This window comes from Montipora foliosa, chromosome 13 (genome assembly GCF_036669935.1).
Source record: "Montipora foliosa isolate CH-2021 chromosome 13, ASM3666993v2, whole genome shotgun sequence".
Classification (NCBI taxonomy): domain Eukaryota; kingdom Metazoa; phylum Cnidaria; class Anthozoa; order Scleractinia; family Acroporidae; genus Montipora; species Montipora foliosa.
In genome coordinates, this window is record NC_090881.1 from 14,883,989 (window position 1) to 14,891,121 (window position 7,133).

Below are 7,133 nucleotides of genomic sequence, written 5' to 3' on the forward strand. Positions count from 1 at the left end.
GCAAAAATCCCCTCGTCCGATGACACTCGACACCACGGCTGTTTTTTTGTTGTTGTTGGAAAATGTATAGTTTTGTTAAGTGAATTGCTTTGAGCCAAAGAAATCACCGCACCGTAATTTCTACTGTCCAAAAAACAGACAAGCGACATTGTAACTCGGATACCTTTCAGGTATTCTGAGTAATAATTGTTGGTTTTCGATCGATATCGCTTGATGCACCGGTGTGAGAAATAATTTTGAACATTTCAACGCAACTGGAAGCGCAAAAACAAAGCACAGATGATTTCAACGATGGCATTTTCCCCGGACTCTCAACAGAAAAATGTGTCCAAAAGGCTGAAAAGGTGCAGCGATCTTTTCATATGAATTTCTTCTGCAGTCATGATAATGTGAGTTGTTGACGTGACGGATGAAACACAGGATTGTGTTTCATACACTAGTAAATACATTCGACTGCGTTTCAAACTCCATCCAAACAGCTTCAGTACTTACGGAGTTCGATGAAAATCCGGATTTATAACATGCGGTGGGGCAACCAAAGCGATGGGAGCTGTGTTTAAGGTTTCAGTGTGGAACTTTTAATATCGTTCGCCGATTTAGGAACTCGAACATGACCCCAGGCAGGTATTTGGGGACGAGCCTGGGATTTGTTTTGCTCTGCCCAACTATGGGTACACTTGCGTAGGTTTGCGCTCACCGTATGGAGGCTCGGTGAACCGTTGACCAGCCGTGTCAAAATTGGTTGTTAGCGAGCCTCGAAGGAGTTTGAAAATTTGAATATTTTTTGCAGTCTCTCAGCAATGGGTACTCGCTGGACCTTGAAACTTGGCCAAGGGGACGTAAATTTATCCGTGTAGCCATCGCCGGAGTTTGAGCGTGACTGATGCCGGAGAAGAGTGAATTTTTTCGGCGAGATCTGAGGTAAGTTAGAAATGAGTTGCCAGCCTTTCCTTTATTTAGGGAAGAGTGACGACTCGGGAATTTGAGAAGTCGCTTAAATCGCATCCAATCAGGCAAAAAACCACACAAAAAGCAAGAAATTCACCATGACAATAAAGTACGGCTTTTTTATTGAGAACTTTTGCGGGTAAATATCTTTTTCAGTCTGTTATCAAGATTCCTATACAAATCCTTATAATTGTTTACCTTCCGACTCTGGGCCGCCTGTGGTTTGGTGTAACATTGCACACATTACAGTGCTTGGTTTCACAGACATACTGTATAAGGTTGAAAGCAATGTGGAATTGTGCAGTACAGTACATACTGTAACTGTATGCAATAATTGGGTGGTATAATTGCACATTATTCCTGGCAGCAAATATCTATAATTATGTCAAGGGAAAAATTTTCCTAGTGCTTTAATAATTTTTTTACTAGTCCTTTTAATTAATCCGAGATGGAGGGAAAGATGTACTATAATCCCCTCGCTTTGAAAATATTGTGAACTTAAACCACATTTGCCTCATGTATATAGCAACTATTGCAAGCACTTCAGTATTACAGGTTGTATCTGTCGTGTCTCTTTAAAAAAAAAAAAAGGCTTTGAAAAGATTGTGAACTTAAACCACATTTGCCTCATGTATATAGCAACTATTGCAAGCACTTCAGTATTACAGGTTGTATCTGTCGTCTCTTTTTTTAAAAAAAAGTCTTGTGCTGATTTCCTGGCTGGAAGCACACTTCGGTCCAAATCACGTTACGCAGCTCTTAGTGAAACTGCAATCTTTGGACGGGCCTGTAGACATGAATTTCCAAAGAGGTTTTTGAATATGAAACATGGTGAAAGGTACGTATTCATCTAAATTACTGTAGAATTGTTGTTATTGAATTAAATAATGTCAACGAAATTATTTTGTAGTCTATCTACATGTAGTTAAAGTTTGGCCTTTCCCGATAGTCTGAATATGTGAAATTATACAGTTAACAACAGTTAAATTAACTGTAATGATTATAGTTATCAGCAATTTAATACTGTAACTTGTTTTCACTAAATTAGCCTAAATGAATGGTTACAGAGGAGTAGTTTTTTGAAGTGTAACAATGATTTCCCTTATTTATAATATTATTGAATTCTTATCTACTAGACTGGCATATCCAATTTTCATTCTTAATGATCTTCTTGATGAATTCGACAAGACCCCTGGAATAGCTGTTCACATGCTGTATGACATCGCCTGTTTGCTGGAAAGCCACTTACAAGTACTATTATTATTAGTAGTAGTGGTATTATTATTAATTATTATTATAACTCTCAGATAGTATGTGCGCTGTGATTGGCTAAATTACTGGACCATATTCTACAGTACAGCCTGCTAAATTTAAGATTTCGATATAACATTCCCCAGCAAGTTTTTCATGTCGTTTCTGTTACATAAAATTGTAAAACTGTTTGAATCTTGCAAGCAACTATTTCAAACAGCCAAGAAGGTTTACTTTTTCAGATGTTGACACGGCAGTCTTTGTGGAAGTTGAAACTTCCGACTGACTTCGACTAGTTTCATTGCCCATGCGCCGTATTAACCTCAGAGATATAATAAATATCTTTAATTTACTAACCTCGTTTTTTTGGTCCGTAATGTAAGTTAGAGATCCTTGTTTTGTTCCCGTTCATTTATGGCCTTTGCGCTTGAGCCATGAATCAACAGGAAAAAATCAGTCCGTAACTTACAGTACTTATTATTATTATTGTTATTGTTGTACCTTCACAGCAACTACCGTTATGTTTTGCTGGAGTTTTCCTTGAAGCCACGTCACAACTAGTAACCTCAAGATTAAAGGTCCTTTTCTCAAGATTGTTGGCATACCAAGCAGAATGGACTTCTGCTATAGATCAACCCCAACACCCACTCCAATTTCATCCAAATTTGCTTTTAAGGCCCTAGGGATGGTCCCAAGGGCGGCCACTACCAATTGTTATTATTATTGTTATTTGATTCTCTCCAGTTGTCGGGTGTTCTATCACTATTATTATTATCATTATTCTTATTATTATCATTATTAATATTATTATTATTCATTCTGATTATTTTACCCATGCAGGCTCAAGGGCAGCTACAGATACTGGAGCATATAAAGTTTGCAATTCCAATTTTCCATTGTTATGGACATAAATCAGATTTCCAGGTAAAATTATTTTACACTGACAGTATGAACTGTGAGAATCTCAAATATGGTACATGTACGTGCCGTTTGATTATCTTTTCACACAGAGAATCTCAGTAAACAAATTGCAAAATAAGACATACTTCAAGAAAGACAGTGCATTTTTTGTTCTTGCCTGATAGATCAAATATAGTCCAAGAAGGTTACCAGGGTTTGCCCTTACGGATGGAGAGGTGCTGGAGAGACTTTGGTCTTTTTTGAGGCGATTTGGGAAGATGACAAAGGAGATGCGACCAAATCATCGAGTGGATGTGCGCACGGATGCTCTTTTGTTTTACGCAAAGAAAAGATCAGCTAGCCTAGGTTGAGTACCCAATCTACAGTAGACTTTTAAACTTTAAAGTCATTGAATGATACGCAGGATATTGTATTCCTTTTGCATTTATAACGGATTATTTTATGTTGGTTAAGCTGGTACAGCCAAATTGCCTACTAGACAGTAACGGGTGGTACCTGCTTACAGTATAAAAGAATGAATTTTGATTTTACTTTAGTTCTTGGTCATGGCTATTGTTTTTCAATGGGCAAAAACACCTACATGTACATATATATTATCATATCTAATCCGTAGAATTCATTTTTCTTCCCATTCATAACAATAATTCAACAATTTAGTTGTTTCGATACGAGCATAAATTATTCGATCGTAATTTGAATTATGCTTTTCTGTATTGTTAGGGAGACTTTTCTATGACCGCCTGAAAAAGGCAAACACTGCTATTAAAAACAGTGAAGTGGCCCTGGCAACATTGTTGGACACCCTTGAAGGTATTTATGAAAAGAGGTTTTCTTTATATATTCTTTTTGCTTAAATCCATTTACTTGAATTCCAAACTGGATCTTGTATTCCATAGTAGTCATAATCAGATTGCAGATGACGTTTTCAGGAAATTATTGCATTCAGAATACATTGTAGCTGGCTACATAGTGCCTTATAATGACTGAAGCATTGTAGCCACACTTAGAAACAGACAAGCATTTTCTATGTGTAGCTGTCATCTGCTAAGCAAATGAAATATTTGGGTAGTGTCCGTCAAAAGGGAAGAAGTTGTCAAGTGGGCGAACGAGGAAGCTGGAGTGACTGGCCTTCTAGAGTCTCCTGTTGAGCCTCCTTCTTGGAAGCATGGATATATCATTTATTTGAAAACGTTTTTTTGAAATCCATGACAAGTAGCAGCAGGCAACAGATCCAGTAAAACTACAGCAGTTACATCGGAAGATGAACAAGTTATTTAAATGTTCTCTTAATTTCATTTTATTTCATGCCTTAGATTGACTTCATGGTTCCGTGGGCTCTATTCCCATAGGGCAGAACTAGTTTTCAGATCTCTTTAGAGCTTGTCCAGCATTTCTTCTGTAGCTTTCATATCATTTCCCCTTAACTTGGACTGAAACTCCTTTTGAGTTCCCTGCATGGTAGGATGCAAAACATCTGTGGCTTAAATGTTCCCCTAGAATAACCGCAAGGATAGAACTTTTATAGCGCAGACTAAAATGGACGTACATAGCTTTAAAGGCGCTCCGAGGAGCTTAGGACAGAGTTTAAAAGGACTTGAGAGAAAACCGTCGCTGGGTATCTCTGAATTGTTTTGTGGCTTAATATCATATTCTCATGATCATAATTATAATCATCATCATTAGAGCGGTTTTCAAATGAGTGTCGTAAAACCAAAACCAAAGTAATTACTTTGACCAATCAAAAAATCAAAAAGTACGGAGACAATCCAGTAAACCAATCAAAACTTGAAGTAATTACACGTAGCCGACAAAAAGCGCTGGAAAATGTGCACCCGCAAACCACAATTGGTTTTGGTTTCACTTCTGATTGGTTGAAAAAGTGGCGCGAGAACTTTGAACCAATCCCTTAGTGAAGTAATTATAAACCAAAGCAATTCGCTGATTACTTTCGACACTCAATTGAAAGCCGCTCTATCATCATTTTAATTTTAATTACTATCAGAAACCAGCTGTAGAACCCTACCTTTATCATTAACTCGAGTGATCCCTTTGTAAGTCATACCAATTATCCAAGGCCATTTTATATTTTCACCGTAGCACTTCATCGCGTTACAGTAAGACCGATAAACGCTAAACTCCTTGGCCAGCTGTTTTACTTCTGAAAATATCTGACAAGGAAGTCTTACATATTCCCCCACTCGTGCCTTGGAAATCGCATCTGCAATTCGGCCCTTGAGTTGTCCACTAAGATCTAGAACAAGCAAAATTAAGTCATGATAAATCAGCAAAGGCGACAAATGTTTGATGAAAGAAATATTGATAATCCTGAAGAGTGGGACATGGTCCTACGAAAACAAAACAAAATTTGTCGATTACGGAATGTAGTCCATTTACCGTTACTTGTCCTTATTTGTATACAAATTCCAGCCTCATCTAGTTGGGGAAAAACATGGGCCCGGGATGACCACGTAATTCCCATTCACTATCCAGATTGGCCATGTAGCCAGCATGGTTGCTCTGATAGTGTAGTGGTGATCACACCCAACCGGTAATCAGGAGGTCGTGGGTTCAAATCCCGCTCAGGGCATAAAAAGGTTTATTAATTATATTTCGCCGAGGCTTGGACTGTAAATCCATTTGTGATCCTCCTGGGGGGCAGGGATGCGCTGTTGGCTCGAGAGACCCTCGTAACTTGTATATATATCTAGCTGATCTTATGAAAACCGGGTCCTTCCCACGTATCTTAATTTGTCTTTAAATTTGACTAGAATAGCTGGGACGGTTATATTTTGTCAGTAACTGGACTCTAACCATTCAACTGACAACAGTGTCATTGCCATTTGGCAACTTGTGACTTGGACCTGGAAATTAAAAAAAAAATGTATATGTGTGAGAAAAAGGCTAGTATCATCAGCCATTAAGGCAGTTAAGGCCATTAATATGTCTGCTATATTTCGAACTAATCTTTCAAACATCACTAAGGTGACTTCAGAAGAAGTAATATTTCACATCCCATAGAGGCCTTATTGCCTTACCCAACACGTGGAGATTTCCTTCAATAAGCCTCCAATAAAGAGGTCTAGTGACTTGTTTTGGCTATGGACTAACACCTCATACTTGTTAGACTTGCATAAGACAAGCCATGACGCAGCCCCCCCTAGGAATTTAAAGCTCACCGTCAGTGCAACTGCTGCCAAAGGCAGCAGTTGCACTTTGGATTTTGCAGCCAAGTTTGACCTTCTTTTCAAAACTTCAGCTATATATCTCATATAAAGCCAACAACTTGTTTTATCAATGGATATATCTTTAACTGAAATCAATTGTCTCCCATAAATTCAAGAAATTATTAAACAATGCTCATCTTTTTTTTGCCTATGCTGCCAAATTTTACTTCCAAACACTGACGTTTTTTGTCAAACCAAAGTGCTGGCATTTCCTCAAATCAATAAATCCAACAACTTGTTTTAACATTGGGCAATTGTTTCTCTTGCGTGTATACACGTATGCTCGCAATCTTTCTTTTTTCTTTTTTTTTTTTTTTTTTGTTCGCAAGACACTGAGTTTATTTGTTAAACCAAAGTGCTTGGATTTCCTGAAATCAATTGTCTCTCATAAATTCAAGAAATTATTAAACAATGCTTATCTTTCTTTTGCCTATGCTGTCAAATTTTACTTTCAAATTTTACTTCCTTGTTTTTAAAAGTGTTTCCTGTATACATGTATGCTTCCAATTTTTTTTTTTTTGAGACACTGAGTTAATTTGTCAAACCAAAGTGGTGACATTTCCTGAAATCAACTGTGTCACATAAATCCAAAACATTCTTAAATGATGGGCTAAAATGTTTCTCTTGCCTTATAATATAAATGTCTGTTTTTAATTTTTTCTTCCAGACACTGAGTTTATTTGTCAAATCAAAGTGGTTGCATCATGTGGTTGTCTGAAGACAAGTGAAAGGGGAAAACAGCTAACTTCTGGTTGCTGTCCGCGTCTGAAATACTCAATTTCTCAAGCT

General features: G+C 37.5%; 1 long non-coding RNA gene and 1 other non-coding gene across 2 annotated transcripts in view; both read left to right on the forward strand.

Moving 5' to 3' along the window:
* The window catches only part of LOC137983832 (uncharacterized), a 4,826-nt gene extending 1,696 nt beyond the window's left edge, over window positions 1-3,130 (forward strand). The window contains exons 2-3 of the long non-coding RNA XR_011119019.1: window positions 2,085-2,199; window positions 3,040-3,130. This is a non-coding gene — a long non-coding RNA (uncharacterized lncRNA). The remainder of the gene's footprint in view (window positions 1-2,084; window positions 2,200-3,039) is intronic.
* Window positions 3,131-5,634: 2,504 nt separating this feature from the next.
* Window positions 5,635-5,707, forward strand: Trnat-ggu (transfer RNA threonine (anticodon GGU)). The gene has a single exon. It is a non-coding gene; the product is annotated as a tRNA-Thr (tRNA).
* The last annotated feature ends 1,426 nt before the right edge of the window (window positions 5,708-7,133 follow it).